This window comes from Polyodon spathula, chromosome 10 (assembly GCF_017654505.1).
Source record: "Polyodon spathula isolate WHYD16114869_AA chromosome 10, ASM1765450v1, whole genome shotgun sequence".
In the NCBI taxonomy this organism is placed as follows: Eukaryota; Metazoa; Chordata; class Actinopteri; order Acipenseriformes; family Polyodontidae; genus Polyodon; species Polyodon spathula.
In genome coordinates, this window is record NC_054543.1 from 19,705,953 (window position 1) to 19,725,585 (window position 19,633).

At 36.6% G+C, this 19,633-nt stretch overlaps 1 pseudogene; it reads left to right on the forward strand.

The window, feature by feature from the left end:
- Nucleotides 1-19,633, forward strand: part of LOC121321677 — a 52,348-nt pseudogene that overhangs the window by 11,810 nt on the left and 20,905 nt on the right.

The window sequence follows — 19,633 nt, forward strand, 5'->3', positions numbered from 1 at the left end:
TGCCTTTTAAATTAATTTTTCTTTTTTTTTTTTTACAGGTGAAGTACTTAACGTTTTAAACAGATTCTACAAAAGATAGGAAATGCTGAGCCTGGCTGCAGATAATGGTTTAGATGGTAAGAAAATGAAGTAAACGATTACCTGTGTTAAATAAAACAATAAAAAAATTTAAAAAAAAACAGGTCACCATGACCTACACCTACTTCTTGAATTGCATATCATATAATATAACCCTCAAACACACCTCTGAAGACAGACACTTTATCCCTTAATCTGCTAATTTGCCAGTTTTCTCAAACTTCTGTTACTATTTGTAAATTTGATTTCAAGTCTTGTAATAATAATTATTGGTGTGTTGCATGATGAGAAGACAATGATCTATTAAGGGTTACCAGTATATTTTGAAGCAATAGGGTCTGAGTTGTGGAAACCCAATGGGTTCTGCATTTAGCCTATTCACAGCATCTCCCATGTGGAAATTATGTAGTCAACAACAGAGCGATCGATTACTTACCAGTTGAGATTAAATGCATTAATCTGCATAATAATGCAATCGAAATAACCAGTAGTTTGTGCACTTTCTCACTGATGTACTCCCTGTCTGTTTGTACTTAGTTTGAAACAGCTCACAAAAACAGGAAACCAGAAATAGAGAAACTGTCATGCAATTTTTGACAATGGGTAATCAAAATCTAAAAAGTTTAGAACTGGACGCGAGCTAATAATTTAGAAGTCACTGCAGTGAGTATCCACACCAGCGAACGACGTCATTTTCAGTAAATTTTGCGTCGCTAAAGTAGAACCTGTTTCTGTTTTTTTTTTTTTTGTCTCGTGACTGGAATGAAACTGACCAATAAGAAGCAAGTTTAACACCCCTGACACACGTCAAACACTCGCCTGAAAACATGTCACTACATTTTATCGAGTACCTGTAGTCGTGGCTTGAGGTGTTGCATTTAGCAGCACCAAGACATTTTCTTTCTGATTATGCAAGTTGCATAAAAATAGGTTTATTAATAAGCAAAAATAAACCGGACCATACATGCAGTCTACATATCCAGCATTTAAATAAAAAATGACACAAATAAGGTCCCGCATTCACAGATCTTGAACATGTCACCTAATTTTAAGCAACACCTTTCACACCTAGTTCGTTTGGAGATGATAATTCGCACTTGAGTTCAGCTGACACCAAAGTTCGGTTCATTTTGGCAGGTGTTAAACGTTTTTTTTTTTTTTTTTTTTTAAAAAACAGAAATGTATCGTCTATCTCTGTGATTCTGTAAAAACACGTATTTCGGTACGGTGTGTATAGGCTCCATATACATAAACTTGAAATTAACTTGAAACTTTCTTTCTGCTTATTAACAACTTCGGTTATTAACAACTTTTGTCTGGGAACCAAGGGGTTGATAATAAACGGCGTCTACTATAGTAGTACTATCACAAGACTAGCACGGGTGGAACTCTCCATGTTTATACGTTTACTGTAGGCTCTTTACTGATATCGCCACTAACATCTGTCTAGGCAGGAAGATGTCATTTTGGTCACGTCTACAAGTACTCGATCAGATTCACTTAAAAGAACTGTAATGTGAAAGCAAACGCTTTCTGGTGCGATTACAGTGAAGGCGAACTTTAAATTCGCTTGGAGAAAGAAAATAAAAAGTTTGTTAGATATTTTTTAGTGTGAAACCAAGTGAAGCAAAATCACAACATTTTAGTTTGTTTGCAAGTGAATTATGAATCGGATCTTTATAAACAAACTAGGTATAAAAGGGCCCTTATTCATAAGTAAATGAAGTCAGAGACGGCTCAAACACTCACCCATGATCTGATGCGTCACAGTCTTCAATAGCATTTACAATAAGGTAGAAAAATAGATTTGCAGAACGACATCGGTAGTAATACAAGGTAAGTGGTGAATTGCTAGTAATAATAATAATAATAATAATAATAATAATAATAATAATAATAATAATAATAATAATAATAATAATGACTACTACTATACTATGATGACGATTTTATGTGCTTTAAAAATACAATAAAAACAGTTACTGCCTTAAATCAATGACTTTGTGTAACTCTAACGTCATTGCAGTATATATATATATATATCATATATAATATATCTATAATATATATATATATATATATATTATATTATATATATATATATATATGTGTGTGTGTGTGTGTGTGTGTGTGTGTGTGTGTGTGTGTGTGTATAACAATAACCTGTGTAACAATAACATAATTTTGCTGACAGCTGGAGTTTTCCTGGGCTTCAGATCGAACTATTACTACTGGTACCACGTAAAAGAAAAAAAAAATACTTGGAGTACAACTGTACAGTTACTGTTAATGTGTTATAATAATAAAACTGATGGATATGTAGGGATGTTCAATAACTGATTGTAGCAGGGAGAGATCTGTGCTGACTCTGCTGGCGTGTTCACAGTACTGCAGGAAGAGGGCGGCAGTCTTCCAACAACCACCTGTGAGTCATGGCAGTGAGACGGGGAGGTGGGAAGGTAGGTGTGTGGACTTTCCCCCTCTCTGGATGGCAGAGAGGCGAGTCTTGGCAGATTGCTGTTTCCTCAGGTCTGCCCACTTGGACGCACCGAGAGTGCGGAAGCTCTGATCCAGGACCGGGAATCAGGCGAAACAATGAGAGTTTCACAACGAGACAGAGAGAGCGGGGAACCCTTGGGTAGACCCCATCGTATAGTAAAAGAGCAGGCTAGTTAGCCTACAGAGTAGGGCGGTGATCCGGGTCGTGCGGGTAGCGGCGACCGGGATAACGCTGCCGAGTGCAGGACCTTTTATTTGTAGTTTTATTACTGTTTTATTTTCCATTGTTCTTTTCGCCTTCTGTTTTCATTATTATTTCTTTGAGCACCTGCGAGTGCACTTGCTGTTCACGTACCAGCTGTGGTATTTCCGTGGTGCTGTCTATCATCGTTGATAGGCAGCCCACGGTCAACAGTGCCCTCTGCCGGAAAAAGCAAGAACTGTTCGCAAATAAAACTGGGCACCTGGGTGGTGTTTTCAATTACACCCGTCTGTCTCCTAGTCAGTGAATTACCCACACCCCTTCCACACTGATCTACAGATTTTACAAGTCCAACCTTTATTTTACAATGGAGTTAATGGAGGTCAAGGTGTTAATCTTTTTGTAATGGGACAGCCCATCTCTAATATGTCCAATAGGAATGCACGGACGGGGTCATGTATTTATTTCCAGTCATTTGAATTGTTTCCATGTGGCGTCTGGTGGGGATTGACATTCGACGAGTTTACTTGCATCGTTCTCTCGCTCACGTCCGCTGTAGATGAGGTTTAATACTGAGCAAACATTTTAACATTTGCGATTTGCTTGAAGTTTTTTTTCTTTTTATCTTCAAAATAATTGTAGCAGTCCATTTACCAACTCTGATAAAACTTTGCAAAGGTATTATAATTTAGTAATTGAGAGACTCAGAATCTGGGGATATACAGTATGAATATGCCATTCTGTCTGTACAGTATCTAACACTGACTTAGCATTCTTTTTTTTTGCACTGTGTCCTATTGTAATTGGACTTAATAAGAACATTCTTTAGGTGCATATATCTGCATGTTTTGTGTCTAAAGAAACCGTTTTTCTTTTACAGCTCGCCTCTTCCATCAAGCATTTATCAGCTTTAGAAAATATGTTCTGGAATCAGATGTGCTTGGAGCTGACTTACATATAATTTAAAATGATCTCTACTGTGGCGCAGGTAAGTGGGGGAAGAAAAAAGGTTGTGGTGTGGTGCACAACAAATAAACTTAGATGTCCAACTGATAAAGTTTATTTACATAAACAAAAAATAAACAAAATAAAGATTTCCTCCAAGGTCAGGCAACTCAGTCTTTCCTTCTGTGCAAATTCAGATTAATCATTTAATGAATTTCATCATCAGAGGCGTTTGATTCAAATGTGTATAATTAATCTCTTTACGCTTCAGGGAATTCCTCATGTCGGATTACTCAACTATTCTAATCTGAGTTAACTAGTTCTCAGGCTGAAAGTAGTGTGGTGACAGAATTGCACTACACCAGGGGTGGCTAAAGTTGGCTCTTCCACTCCTGCTGTTTGTTCCAGCCCTATTATAAATTGTTTAGTGGAACGAATGAACCTCCATCCAGACCCTGAGTGACTTAATGATTTCATTTTAACTGTTAAACATGGAGTAGAATGGCCCTCCAACACCAGGATTGGACACCCCTGCACTACACAGTATTTATAACCATGTATGTTTATAATATTGACACATACCATAGCATAATCCCCAGCCCTACTACAAATACCATATTCTGTTGTTAAGAACATTCCTTAGTTTGTGGCTTTCCATTAGAACTACCAAGCCAATAGTCCTAATAAGTGAATGACAGAGGCCTTCTGAATATGACTTATATTTCTGAGTCCAGGTGCTTTGCTTTGTAGGTTTGTAGGTTTTACAGCTTGTAATCCTCTCTTAACAACACTATAAATACCTAATACAGTACAGAGTCCGGAAATATAAATGTATAGTATAGGTCATTTAAACTGTAGTATATTGTTGCTTTCTAATGCATGTCTTCATCCCAGGTCATGTAGATGATCTTTACCCCTATTTCATGAGACATGCCAAGCAGATCTTCCCAATGCTGGACTGCATGGAGGACCTCCGTAAAATCAGTGACCTGCGAGTGTCAGCTAATTGGTAGGTTTGTGCAGAAGCTGGGAGAGAAGGATGGGGTGTTCTGAGCAAAATCAACTCATTGAATGTTAGAATGAGCCACACTGAATATTGGATAACCTGATGTTTCTTGTTTGCTGTAGGTATCCAGAAGCCAGAGCGATTCAGAGGAAGATCATTTTTCGTGCCGGTCCTACAAACAGTGGGAAAACGCACCACGCTATCCAGAGATATTTAACAGCCAAGTCCGGCGTGTATTGTGGTCCCCTGAAGCTGCTGGCACATGAAATCTTTGAAAAGAGTAACAATGCTGTCAGTATGTCATTCCACAGATGTCTGCTTATGTTCTGATTCAGGATGTTTAATCTATTTGCTACCCTTATTTAGTTTAAAGCATGTTTTCCATGCTAAAGTCATTAGGAAAAGATGCCCTATGATTGAGTTAGCTCTGCTAAGCTCTTATAAACACTATTAAATCAGTGCCTTCTTTGGATCTCTCACTATTTAGAGTAACATTGACATTTAGAAATAGTATGAAACAAGCATTAATACATTACACTTTCATGTCAGGCAGAATTTATTTTCTGATACCTATTAATCAACTTTACCATTACCTTATCATTCTGCTCCTATGAATCTGATATATTGGTAAAACAGACAAAGTCAAACAGACGAATGTTTTGGATTTAGTCTTTTTTGAAACTGGAATAGTTGAATGACACAGTAAATCAATGTGACACTGAAAGCATCTGGAAAGCTGGAGGGGATTTTTCAAAGAGACTTCCTTTTCAGAGAGCATGTACAATCCTAATTGGGATGGAACTCTGGGTGGCGGTTCTTCCCAATGCAATGTATATAATTTAATTGGGATACAGTATTTTCAAATGATGCTAGACAGGTCGTGTAGCACAGTGCAGTGAGTATGCGATTACCCTGTGCCTTGAGTAAATTGTGTAAACCATGTTGAACTCTTGAAGGAGCTGGAGTCTCCTGTGGTTTCTCAGGCTATTGTTGCAAAGAAAGTTGGACACAACACACTACCCAAGGTGTTAGGATCTGACACTGTTTAGATGAACACAGTACACCTCCATTGTCTATTGCTCATTGTCACAAAGATGGCTGTAGTGGGTGATGTCAGACCAGAAACAGGAACCAACACAAAATAAACAGAGAGAGGTGGAGCTTGGCGAAGATGAGCACTTGGTTGCGCTCAGCATTTAATAGGTAAACAGACAGCAAATAAAAAGGTTGTAACAAAACACTGACATGGCACTTGCAGCCAAAATAACTAGACAAACAAAACGAGCAGACACTAGCAAAACAGGGTGGATGAAAGCTACACAAAACAAGTATGGTGCTGGTCCTTCCAGCACTCGAAGCAATTGATCTTATCGTTTACGTTTCTCCTCTCTCTCCTGTTCTCCACTCCGTAACACACAACCCAGAGTGAGTGAAAACTTTTTATGCAGCTGTACCAAGACTCGATTGCTAATCAGTCATTCAATTGGATTCTCGATACAACTGCACATGAATTAGTAAAGTGCAATTCCCTGTGCTCACATATTAATTTTACCTGAACATGAAGTGCTATGCAATCCTCGTGCCTAAATACAAATATACAATTTAAATCACTTGTGTTCATAACCCATATTATATCATGTGTACCAGTATTAACACCAACATTAACACGCAACATACAACACAGAAATACACAGGGGTGGGGCAACATTGCCACACTCATACAGTATCTCATAAACCATTTCAGAGGCCTTCATATTTTTAGTATTAACGGAAACTCGTCAAGCAAAATCTAACAGTACCCTTCAATTTGACCCATGACATAAGCTATGTGTCCTATTGTGGTCAATGTGACTTTGTTTTATAATAATAATGACGTTGCTTAATGAATAAGCTTGTGGAAAACTTTTAAAATGCTGCCATTGGTACTCTGCTAAAGCTTCATAGAGCTATTGACTTTATATTTGCAGGGAACTCATACAGTATAATAAAAAAAAAAAAAAACTGAAATGCAAAGTACTAGTTGAAATGTTTCTTTCTTCTATAAGCACTTGTATAATCTGAATTTATAAACCGTGGACCTCGGTCATGGTGCTTTTAAAGGATACTGATCGCTTGCTTTGTGCTTGTTTCAGAATGTGGCTTGTGACCTGGTGACAGGAGAGGAGCGAACCTTTGTCAGTCCAGAAGGAAAGCAGTCCAATCACGTTGCTTGTACAATAGAAATGTGCAGCGTCACCATTCAATGTAAGTACCCCTTCTTCGAACAGCAATCTCTGAGACCTGTTAAGCACACTACAGATCTTCAGGATATGGTCGAGATGAAGAGCAGAAAATACCCTGCTGTGCCGAAAAACCAACAAGATTGAGTCAACCCCGTTTTAGTCCGATGGCTAGCCGATACAAGGCTGTCATTGAACTGCTGCTTTGAGACTGAACTCCATTACAGTTTTCACATTGTTAATGAGCCAGGCTTGCCCTGTCTTTTTTCACCTCTGTGTCCCCTCTGGTCTTTTTAAATATTTGCTGAAAAAACACAGAGTATTAATAGTCACAGTTTTTGTTTTTGTGGTGCATTTTGTGAATGCCTGTTATGTTATTTTCCTTCCAAGAGAAGGCATACCTTTCCGATTTGTAAGACACTTAAGACGCTTTTATATAATATATATATATATATATATATATATATATATATATATATATATATATATATATATATTTATTAAAACTTAAACCAATGACCAATAATAATACCAGAAAATTAATAAGAAAATTATTACCAGAAATTAATTTTATAATAATATTGTAATATTTGCATGTGTAATAAAATTACCATTATATTTTACCTTTGGGTCCACCTTTGAGCAATCCTGAGCAAGGTGGAGTTTGTATAATGCCAGTTTAAAATAGCGTGCTTGAGTTACAGCCTGTTTGTTAAAGATTTTCAACGAAAACATGTTACCGTTGCATACCACAAGTGGTCATTTTTATACTGGCCTCATTACACAAATTCCACCTTGCTCGGGCAGAAACTGTAATAAATAATAATACATGGTAATCAAGAACACATGTTATAGATAGGGTCCTGCGTTTTATGCGACCTGTTTTTTTCGATTGCAATTCAACTGATATCACCTAGATGTCCCTGCAGCCACTCCAGTTATAGTAATCAAATTCACAATTAAGAAATCAATGCATTACGCTTTGACTAATTAGAAAAATGAAAGCTAATTATGATGAGTATAAATGGTAATTGGATAAATTGATGCGTTTAAAAAAAAGAAAAAAAAGAAACCTAAGCATGGAGTCCAAATTCAGTTCATTTGACTTGTAATGCCCACATAATAGCCCTTGTTAGCAATATCTGGGCAAATAGTTTTCCGAAAGCAGACAAGCTGGTTGCAACCATTAAAAAAATTGTTTAAACATTTCCCAAGCAGAAAACTACGTTTTAAAGACCACCTGACAGAAGCAATCCAACAAGAAGACTGTACTTTACCCATGAAGTTCCCACCTGAGCCATGCATAACACAATGGGGCACTTGGTATTCTGCTGCTCAATATCATTCCAGATACATCTCTTTTTACGCAGGCTTCGTGGAAAAGGAAATGCACATTTCACCAAACACTGTAGTGTTAAAGGACCTTCAAAATTGCTTAAAGATGTGCAAAGTTTAAAATCTCAACTCTCCCCAATTGCAACGCATGCCAAGGGACCGGTGGATCTGTCAGTGGTTTGAAAGCTGTGAAGTGAGAGTCCATCAAACATATAATAAAGTTGCAGAATTAAATACATACCGAGCAATGGACAAGAGATACACAGCACAGACGGCGCAATAAACAAACTATGTAAAAAGCTTTCATGACGTTTCTAAAAAACTGACTAATTACTACATCCCGGGTCAATGCAAAAAGAAACCACGTGTTTGTTTTTTTTTTTCAACCAACTTTCTGATGGCAATAAGGACATTCGACCCACAACAAGTGTGTAGTTTGGATTTGGAATCCCTCCCATTATGTTCTATTCCAGGATTTGATGCTAACTGTAAATTAGAAATGGACAAATACCTACCATATGCAAAAGAAAACAGCAGTAGAATGAATTTTGGATTAAAGCTGAAGAATTATTTCCCAATTTAATGCAAAAGGCTAAAATATATTTGCCAGTTGTTACCAATTCTGTAGATGTTGAAAGAAGTGTTTTTTCTTATGGCCAAGTTTTTACAATCTAAAAGAAGGCGGGGTTAACCAACTGACGATGCTTAAGTTTAATAGCAACATTTAGTGCATGGGACATTTTCTTTCATGAAACCGTAAGTGACACTTAATGTGCTGCTTGTGAACAACCTTGCATTATTAGGCTTCCAAGCCAAAGGCTGGAAAGCCTATTGCTATTGTTAAAAGAGCGCAATTTTTTTTTTCCCCAAAACTTTAAACTGCTGCTGCTTCGAAGCTGTGTGACTGATCAGGTTCTGACTTGGCAGGTAACAAGCTGGATACATTGATTGTCTGATGCTGAAAATTTTTTGCTGCTGGATCCTTGCAATTGGCTCCGTGACACATTTTTCAATAAAACCTTTCCAAAAATTCTTCTTGGGAACCAGTGAAACGATTGATTTGAAACTTGGCATACATTATCAGCATCCAAACCCACATCAAGTTTGCGAAGCGGAAGTTGCTGTGATAAATTTTAATGCCAAAATGGCTGCCACAAATCTTATCAAAACGCGCCCCTAACAACAAACTACTGCTGTTCAAAACCCGTTTATCAAACCAAGCATCTTCGCTGATACTGTGTCAATACAACTGACTTTTAAAAAAATTGTCTTGACCAGAAACAAAAATGGCCGTTTGATGCATTTCTTTAGAAACCTTTCGAAATATTCTTCTGGGAACCAGTGAAGCGATTGATCTGACACTTAGCATATATCATCAGCATCCAAACCGGCATCAAGTTTGCAAAGCAGAAGTTTCTGTGATAAATTTTAATGTCAAAATGGCTGCCACAAATCTTATCGAAACACGCCCCTAAAAACAAACTGCTGCTGTTTGAAAACCGTTTCACCAACAAACTCCAAACATGGTAGTTATTGTCCCAGTAACAATGGAATAAAACTTTGTCAAAATGGTTATGTTTTATAAGAAAACATGGCTGCTAAGTGTACATTTACATTTGAAATTTAAAACGCCTCAGTTGACAAACGGTTTATTTGACAAACTCAAAACTTCACAAGCATCATCCATGACATTGTAACAATTCAACTGACTTATAAGAAACTCGCGTTAAACAAGATGGCTGCCTGATGCATTTAAAAAAAAAAAAACTTTCAAAATCTTCTATGGAACATTGAGAACTAAACACGCTTAGGTGGGTACTGATACTGGGGCTTGGGAGCCGTAAAACTGCCTGGCAGTTCTAGTTGTTATTATTATTATTATTATTATTATTATTATTATTATTATTATTATTATTATTATTATTATTATTATGTTATATTTGTAATATATATGTTACGACATTGATGTTATGAGTTCAGTATTTTATGTACATTCTTCTGGGAATTAGTGCTGTTTTTTTATATATTTTTTGACAAATGATGTGCTCCTAGTAAACTGAAATATTTTATTTATTTATTTACACATTCTAAGAAATAATATTGAGTAAACACAATAGTAATGAAGGGATGCATGACTTAATAAATGTCCGGAGCTGGTGCTGCCGCCCAATCAACATGCCAATGCACATTAATAGAATTACTAAATGAAATAATTAAAGGAATCAGGCGATTATTAATCAATAAGTGGTTTAATTAAGCAACTACATTGCCATCTTGCAATGGGAGGAATGGAGTGCAGCCTAAGAAAGCTGGTCGCTTAAAATGCAGGGCCCTAGTTATAGGGTAATAGAGATTAAGTATATATTATTATTAAGATCCGATCAGTGTATAGTATTGTGTATGTTCTAGCATATTGATGTAGCTTAATGAGTTTGATTTTTGTATTACTATGAATGTTTGTTTTCCAAGATGAAGTCGCTGTTATAGATGAAATTCAAATGATCAGAGATCTATCCAGAGGGTGGGCTTGGACAAGAGCGCTTTTAGGTATGTTGGGAATAGATCTCCCTATTGGCTGAAGTATTCAAAAGGTTTACACGTGAAAAAACACATAATCTTTTTATGAAAAGAAAAATCTGGACTGTGCAAAATATTTCTACTGAATGTGAACCATGTGTGATAATGTGTTCCCATTGAAACAGGGTTGTGTGCTGAAGAGATTCACATATGTGGGGAAGCTGCTGCCATTGACTTTGTTACAGAGCTCATGTACTCTACAGGGGAGGAAGTGGAGGTAGGTGCCAGCTGAGCAACTAAAACCCAAGGCTATGCATTATACAGGGTTTGGAGGCTAAGCTGCCTACAACTAGGTTACTAGGTTTGCATGAATTTGTTAAGTACAAGAGGCTGACACCCATGTCTGTGTTGGACCATGCAGTCGAGTCCCTTGATAACCTGCACCCTGGAGACTGCGTTGTCTGCTTCAATAAGAATGACATTTACTCCATCAGCAGGCAGATTGAGGCCAGGGGCTTGGAGTGTGCAGTCATATATGGCAGTCTAACTCCTGGTAAAGGACATTAACCGTTTTAATTGAATTAGTCTTTGCGGAAGTGGTATTGTAGTGCCCCCTTGTTGTTTAGAGCCTATAAATGAAAATGCAAGTGATTAATTAACCCATTATCAATGATTCTGTCTGTATATGGTGCTTTCTAACAGGGATCTGTTGGTCCAACGTCTTTCTGACATTTTCTTTGGAATCAGGAAGTTAAAAAGAGAGATAACTAACAGTTTTTGGTGTAGAAAAAAATACATATACTATAACTGTATTTTCTCTGTGTGAAAGCATCTTTGCAGGTTTTTCTATATTTGAAGTATACCACGACGCAATGCAGACCTAGCTTTTTCAATTCCTCTTTTATTTAATTTTTTTGTGACAAAACAACTGCAGAATTTTGATATGTCAGCATACAAAATCACAGCCGGTGGCTCCCTAATTAAATTTAATATTTAAGCAACAAAACTCAGAACCATGCAGAGTTATTGTAAAACATCATAAAAAGAAAAGTTGAGGCAGGTGAAAACATTTATAAAATGTCAATCAAAGCTAAATGAGATGTGTGCAGTTCGCAGTGAGTACATCTTTCTGTAATGTTTTTATATTTTTTTAAATCTGGTATTCCTACTCTCTCTCTCTCTCTCTCTCTCTCTCTATATATATATATAATATATATATATATATATATATATATATATATATATATATATATATATATACACACACACACACACACACACACAAACACACACACACAGTGCCTTGCAAAAGTAGTCAGACCCCTGACCAATTCTCTCATATTACTGAATTACAAATGGTACATTGAAATTTCATTCTGTTTTCACTTAAACTGAAAATCAATTATTGTAAGGTGACATTTGTTTTATGTTGGGAAATATTTTTAAGAAAAATAAAAAACTGAAATATCTTGCTTGCATGAGTATTCAACCCCTGTGCTGTGGAAGCTCCCATTTTGCACCGATGAAAGAAATTGCCCTAACGAGGACACAATTACCTTACCATTGGCCTCCACCTGTGAACCATTAAAGTTCCTGACACATTTTCTGGATAAAAACCCCACTGTTGAAGGATCATTGGTAAGGCTGTGAATCTGAAGGAAAATGAAGACCAAAGAGCATTCTACAGAAGTTAGAGATAAAGTAATACAAATGCATAGATTAGGGAAAGGGTACAAAATAATATCCAAGTGTTTGGATATCCCAGTGAGCACAGTTGGATCAATAATTAGGAAGTGGAAGCTGCATCACACCACCCAGGCACTGCCAAGAAAAGGCCGTCTCTCAAAACTCAGCACTCAAACAAGAAGGATACTTGTGAGAGAAGCCACAGAGAGGCCAACAATCACTTTGAAGGAGCTACAGAGTTCAGTGGCTGGGAGTGTAGTAGTGGTGCACCAGTCAACCATATCAAGAGCTCTGCATAACACTAGCCTGTATGGGAGGGTGGCAAGAAAGAAGCAGTTACTCAAAAAGTACCATCTGAAAGCACGTCTGGAGTTTGCCAGAAAGCATGAGAGCGACCCAGCTGCGATGTTGGAAAAGGTTTTGTGGTCAGATGAGACCAAGATAGAGCTTTTTGGCCAAAACTCAAAGCGCTATGTGTGGCGCAAACCTAACACTGCCCATGCCTCAAGACACACCATCCCTACAGTGAAGTATGGTGGTGGCAGCATCATGCTGTGGGGATGCTTCTCATCAGCAGGGACTGGGCATCTTGTTACAATTGAAGGAAGAATGGATGGAGCAAAATACAGGAAAATACTGCAAGAGAATCTGCTTCAGTCCGCTAAAAAACTAAAGCTTGGGAGGAAATTCACCTTTCAGCAGGACAATGATCCCAAGCACAAGGCCAAAGCAACATTGGAATGGCTCAAGAACAAAAAGGTGAATGTCCTACAGTGGCCCAGTCAAAGTCCTGATCTCAATCCCATTGAGAATCTGTGGCACTATTTGAAAATTGCGGTCCACAAGCGTCGTCCAACCAACCTGAACAACCTGGAGCAAATCTGCCAAGAAGAATGGGCCAAAATCACTCAGACACTATGTGCAAAGCTAGTACATACTTACCTCAAAAGACTTAAAGCTGTTATTGCAGCGAAAGGTGGCTCTACCAAATATTAATGTGTGGGGGTTGAATACTTATGCAAGCAAGATATTTCAGTTTTTTTATTTTTCTTAAAAATATTTCCCAACATAAAACCAATGTCACCTTACAATAATTGATTTTGAGTTTAAGTGTTTTAAAATAAAATATCAAACGGAACGAAATTTCAATGTACCATTTGTAATTCAGTAATATGAGAGAATTTGTCAGGGGTCTGAATACTTTTGCAAGACACTGTATATACGTGTGTGTGTGTGTGTGTGTGTGTGTGTGTGTGTGTGTATATATATATATATATATATATATATATATATATATATATATATATATATATATATATATATATATATATAGTGGCAGAGCAAAGCTCTGCTCTTTAGAAATTGGCAGGGATGGGGTTAACTTCCCCTACCTGCCTGGGTTTATTATGTTCAGGTGGCTGGGGTTGATTAGTTGATTAGGTTGATTAACGATCAATCAGCGCCCAGCCACCTGATATAAAAGGAGGCCTCTGCTTCTCATTTGGGGAGAGGGAGCTGAGGAAGCAGGTTGGTTTTTTTTTGGTTGTTTGAGAAAGTTTGAATCCAGTGAAGGCATTGCCCAGCCTGGAAACTTTATTTTTGTGAGTTTTGTTTTTGCTTTATTTGTGTTTGAGTATCTGTTATTTTGCCCTTGTGCACTTTATTTTTGTTTATTTATAATAAAATTGTTATTTTTTTTGAACTGCAGACTGTCTCTGGGCCTCTATCCACTCGCCAGCCTGCCACATATATATATATACACACACACACACACACACACACACACACACACACACACACAGTACTTGCAAAAGTTTTAGGCAGATGTGAAAAAATGTTGTAAAGTAAGAATGCTTTCAAAAATAGACATGTTAATAGATTTTACTTATCAATTAACAGAATGCAAAGTGAGTGAACAGAAGAAAAATCTAAATCAAATCTATATGTGATAACCCTTTCCCTTCAAAACAGCATCAGTTCTTCTAGGTACACTTGCACAAAGTCAGGGATTTTTTAGGCATATAGTTAGGTGTATGATTAGACAATTATACCAAACAGGTGCTAATGATCATCAATTCAATATGTAGGTTGAAAAACAATCATTAACTGAAACAGAAACAGCTGTGTAGGAGGAATACAACTGGGTGAGGAACAGCCAAACTCAACTAACAAGGTGAGGTTGCTGAAGACAGTTTACTGTCAAAAGTCATACACCATGGCAAGACTGAGCACAGCAACAAGACACAAGGTAGTTGTACTGCATCAGCAAGGTCTCTCCCAGGCAGAAATTTCAAGGCAGACGGGGGTTTCCAAATGTGCTGTCCAAGTTCTTTTAAAGAAGCACAAAGAAACGGGCAACATTGAGGACCATAGGCACAGTGGTCGGCCAAGGGAATTTACTGCAGCAGATGAAAGACACATCATGCTTAACTTCCCTTCGCAATCGGAAGATGTCCAGCAATGCCATCAGCTCAGAATTGGCAGAAAACAGTGGGACCCTGGTACACCCATCTACTGTCCGGAGAAATCTGGTCAGAAGTGGCCTTCATGGAAGACTTGCGGCCAAAAAGCCATACCTCTGACGTGGAAACAAGGCCAAGCGACTCAACTATGCACGAAAACATAGGAACTGGGGTGCAGAAAAATGGCAGCAGGTGCTCTGGACTGATAAGTCAAAATATTGAAATATTTGGCTGTAGCAGAAGGCAGTTTGTTCGCCGAAGGGCTGTAGAGCGGTACACGAATGAGTGTCTGCAGACAACAGTGAAGCATGGTGGAGGTTCCTTGCAAGTTTGGGGCTGCATTTCTGCAAATGGAGTTGGGGATTTGGTCAGAATTAATGGTCTCCTCAATGCTGAGAAGTACAGGCAGATACTTATCCATCATGCAATACCATCAGGGAGGCATCTGATTGGCCCCAAATTTATTCTGCAGCATGACAATGACCCCAAACATACAGCGAAAGTCATTAAGAACTATCTTCAGCGTAAAGAAGAACAAGGAGTCCTGGAAGTGATGGTATGGCCCCCACAGAGCCCTGATCTCAACATCATCGAGTCTGTCTGGGATTACATGAAGAGAGAGAAGCAACTGAGGCTGCCTAAATCCACAGAAGAACTGTGGTTAGTTCTCCAAGATGTTTGGGCCAACCTACCTGCCGAGTTCCTTCAAAAACTGTGTGCAGGTGTACCTAGAAGAATTGATGCTGTTTTGAAGGCAAAGGGTGGTCACACCAAATATTGATTTGATGTAGATTTTTCTTCTGTTCACTCACTTTGCATTTTGTTAATTGATAAATATAAACTATTAACATGTCTATTTTTGAAAGCATTCTTTACAGCATTTTTTCACACCTGCCTAAAAGTTTTGCACAGTACTGTATATATATATATATATATATATATATATATATATATATATATATATATATATATATATATATATATATATATAATATGTTTCATTACCCTTTATAAAAAATAACTAATTTTATTTCATAGAGTATGAATGAAAGCGACGAATAATGTTATGTAAATATATTGAATTGCATAACGCTATGTAGTTTTCCATGTATTTAAAGGTAAAAAATGAAAATGTGACATTTCAATTGTAGTTTATTCAAAAATTGTTAATGCAATAACATATAATATATATATATATATATAATATATATATATATATATATATATATATATATATATATATATGTAATAATTATATATATATATACTGATGCAAAAAGTCTCAATCCCTAAAATGTTAGGTGATGCATAAACTTTTGGCCATATTATTATTATTATTTATTATTATTATTATTATTATTATTATTATTATTATTATTATTATTATTATTTTTTATTTTTTTTTTTTTTTTATTTTTTGTAGGTACCAAATTGGCTCAAGCAAAGAAATTCAATGACCCAGGTGACCCATGCAAGATTCTTGTTGCTACTGATGCAATAGGAATGGGATTGAATCTGTGAGTGTCTTCAATTTAATACTTCTGGGGGATTCTACTCATTTCAGTAAATATGCAAACATGTCTGAGTTGGGGTCCATTCCAAATCCAATTCCACCCATAAATACATCAAAAAAAATTCCAATTACATTTAATCAGTTACAAATCGATTTGCCCAGGTCAGGCTGGGCAAATCGCCTTCACTGTTCCTAGATTACTTTCCATATCTCTCTCTCTCTCTCTCTCTCTCTCTCTCTCTCTCTCTCTCTCTCTGCCGACGAGCTGCCGACCTTGCCTCTAAACAAATTTATATGAAAATTAAACAAACAAAAACACACAGCTACGCCATCATTTAAATAAATAAATCATCATACTAAATAATACTGCTACTACGACTATGACTACTACTACTACTACTACTAATAATAATAATAATAATAATAATAATACAAAATAAATATACTTTATAGGAGCAGGGCTTTGCCCTGCCACCTTCTCCTGTACAAGGCTCCTAGCCCTGTTACAGTTGCATTATATAATTTGGAAACAAAATTCTGACAAGTATCTCAACAATTTTACAAATTACTTTAAATTTAAACATGACATTTATTGAGGCTGTACCTCCTATTTTGAACCATCCTCTGATCCTATGCAGCGCTGTCGGTTGTTAGAGATCAGGGGTGTCAAACTCATTTCGTTTTGCGGGCCTGATCCGGTACCTTGGCGCTTGGCGCAGGCCGGGTCACAGTTATAAAAATACAAAGACTAACCCAAAACCTTTGCATGAGAAACACAAATTGAGTGTGATTGCTGTCAATCGCCGACTACACGGGTGAGACAGCAGTGTGTCAGCTGGTTCTTTATCCGTCATCATGTGTCATCATGTCTTTATCCGTGAAGAGAAAGGTGGAACAAGAGTGTTGTGTGTTTCAAGAGAAATGGGGAATTTCGTATTTCTTTGAGGGAATGAATGGAAAGCCAATGTGCTTTATTTGTTTATTTGTACATATTCAGGAACGGTACGTGAAGATAAATACTCTGTAGCATAAGTGATGCTGCTGTTAAGGCATGAATATCAACAAATCCAAAATGTTATTGTCAACTTGATACTCTAACTCAGGAGATCCTCAGCCTAGTCATTTGATCCAGATGTTGATGCTCTGGTTCAAGCAAAGGTTCCAGGTATCAGCAGCAGCAGTAGCAGTCACTACTAATGTTCTATGCCTTTATCTTTTTGCTAAGTGCTAAATAAAAAATTGATCAGATTTTATAAAGTAGTAACATTGGTTTTTAACTTTAATAAACACTTCAAATAAAACACACGTTAACAAGACGGCGTTGTACAATATAACAATATTTACTCACTGTTATTAGGATTGCTAGGATTGCATCATGAAGGAAAATTAAAACGCTGATTAATATACAAGTTTTGCAAGTGTGTGTGTGTGTGTGTGTGTGTGTGTGTGTGTGTGTGTGTGTATATGTATATATATATATATATATATATATATATATATATATATATATATAAAAAATTATTTTGACGGTACAGACATTTTGTTTTTTGCCTTTGAACACATGTGAAAAAAACATTAGTTCTTTATGCTTGTCCCAGCACTATTTTTTGTTGTATTGTATTGTAACCATCCTTAGGGCTACTAATTGTTCCATTCTTGAATACCAAAGTCTGTTTTTCAAACTCTCTTTATCAACGTATTAATAATCAGACTCTTGCTGCTGTAACAGTAAGTAAAGACACTTTTAACCAGTCATAAAGTTTATAGACATCACTTGGCTCATTGCTGGCATTCAAATAAGCAGGAAAACCTAAAAATTAACTATATAACAACAGTTTAGAAAACCAAATGTCCAGCACAGTTGTGAGAATCATATTTACAGTCTTCCACTAACACAGTTGTTCAGTCTACAAATAAAGGGGTTTTGAAAAGACCTGTTTAGCTTGTTGCTGGCATTTACAGTCACAATAAAAACATATGAAAAAGTTCAGTAACAGTCCAGCACTGCCCTGTGAGAGTAATCCTATGTACAGTATGCCACAAATTAAGTTTAGCATTTTACTGGCATTATAATAATAACCATGCTAAAATATGAAACACTGAAATGCGTATATACTGACTCTTTACTCTAAAACAGGTTCACTGCTATGTATTACCTGATTGTAATTTAAATACCACCCCTTTTAATGTAAACACAGAATTAATCAATTAGTCAATTGTTTCTTTCCTAATTCTGCAGTGTTATTTTCCAAGATTTAAAAAGAAGCATGTCTCCAGACAGAATATTATGAAACCAACAGAGTGTAGTGAAAACATCCTTTACACAGTAAAGCGATCAATTTCCTTTAAGGATTGTATAGCTAGAAAAATAGTTTTGAGCTCATTTCTTCGTCCTCCCAGAAAATATTATTTAATTAAGAAACAGCAATGGATTAAAATGGCTAATTATAGCTTCATTAAAGGCAGGTAGCGTGGAAAGAAATAAACTAAACAATAATGAAATACGCAATTAGTTTACTTAGTTCAAGAAAGCTCTGCCTTGAGCGCAGTACCTGGTATTAGGTTTTCAGCATAGAATGCAGTGCTTTGTATTGACTTGTACATGATCACACGATTTACAGCAAAACTTTAAGAATGCTATCGCACCATCCTCATATAGATAATCACATTTCTTTTAGTTCTGTCTTACCAAAATATTGCTTTTTTTCTCCATTGGTGCAGCCAATATGTTGAGTTTCAGCAGAGACAGAGTGAAGACATTATGTTATGTTTATATATTATAAACTCGCAAAAAAAAGGACATGGTATGTCTTCTTCAATTACTATACCCTTAAATGTGTATTTTTGACTAATGTGCTGTTTACATTTTTACCAGTTTCAAAACACAAGATGATTTCTGAAATGGTCGTTTTTTTAAAAGGGAAATAGAACAAAAATCGTCAAAGTGTGGGTATTGTATATTTGTAATACATTCTTTATTAATCTAATTTAATTTGTCACAAAACATGACTGTTATGAATTATGACATCATGTGTTTACTTGGTGTCTTTTGAAGTTGGAGGTTGCTCTTGTTGAACTAGAGACAGATATACTTCAGTGTTTACATGTAGCACAATGATTTCCCACTGTACCATTTGCACTTGGCTCATCAAACTGAAGTCTTCCTAGACA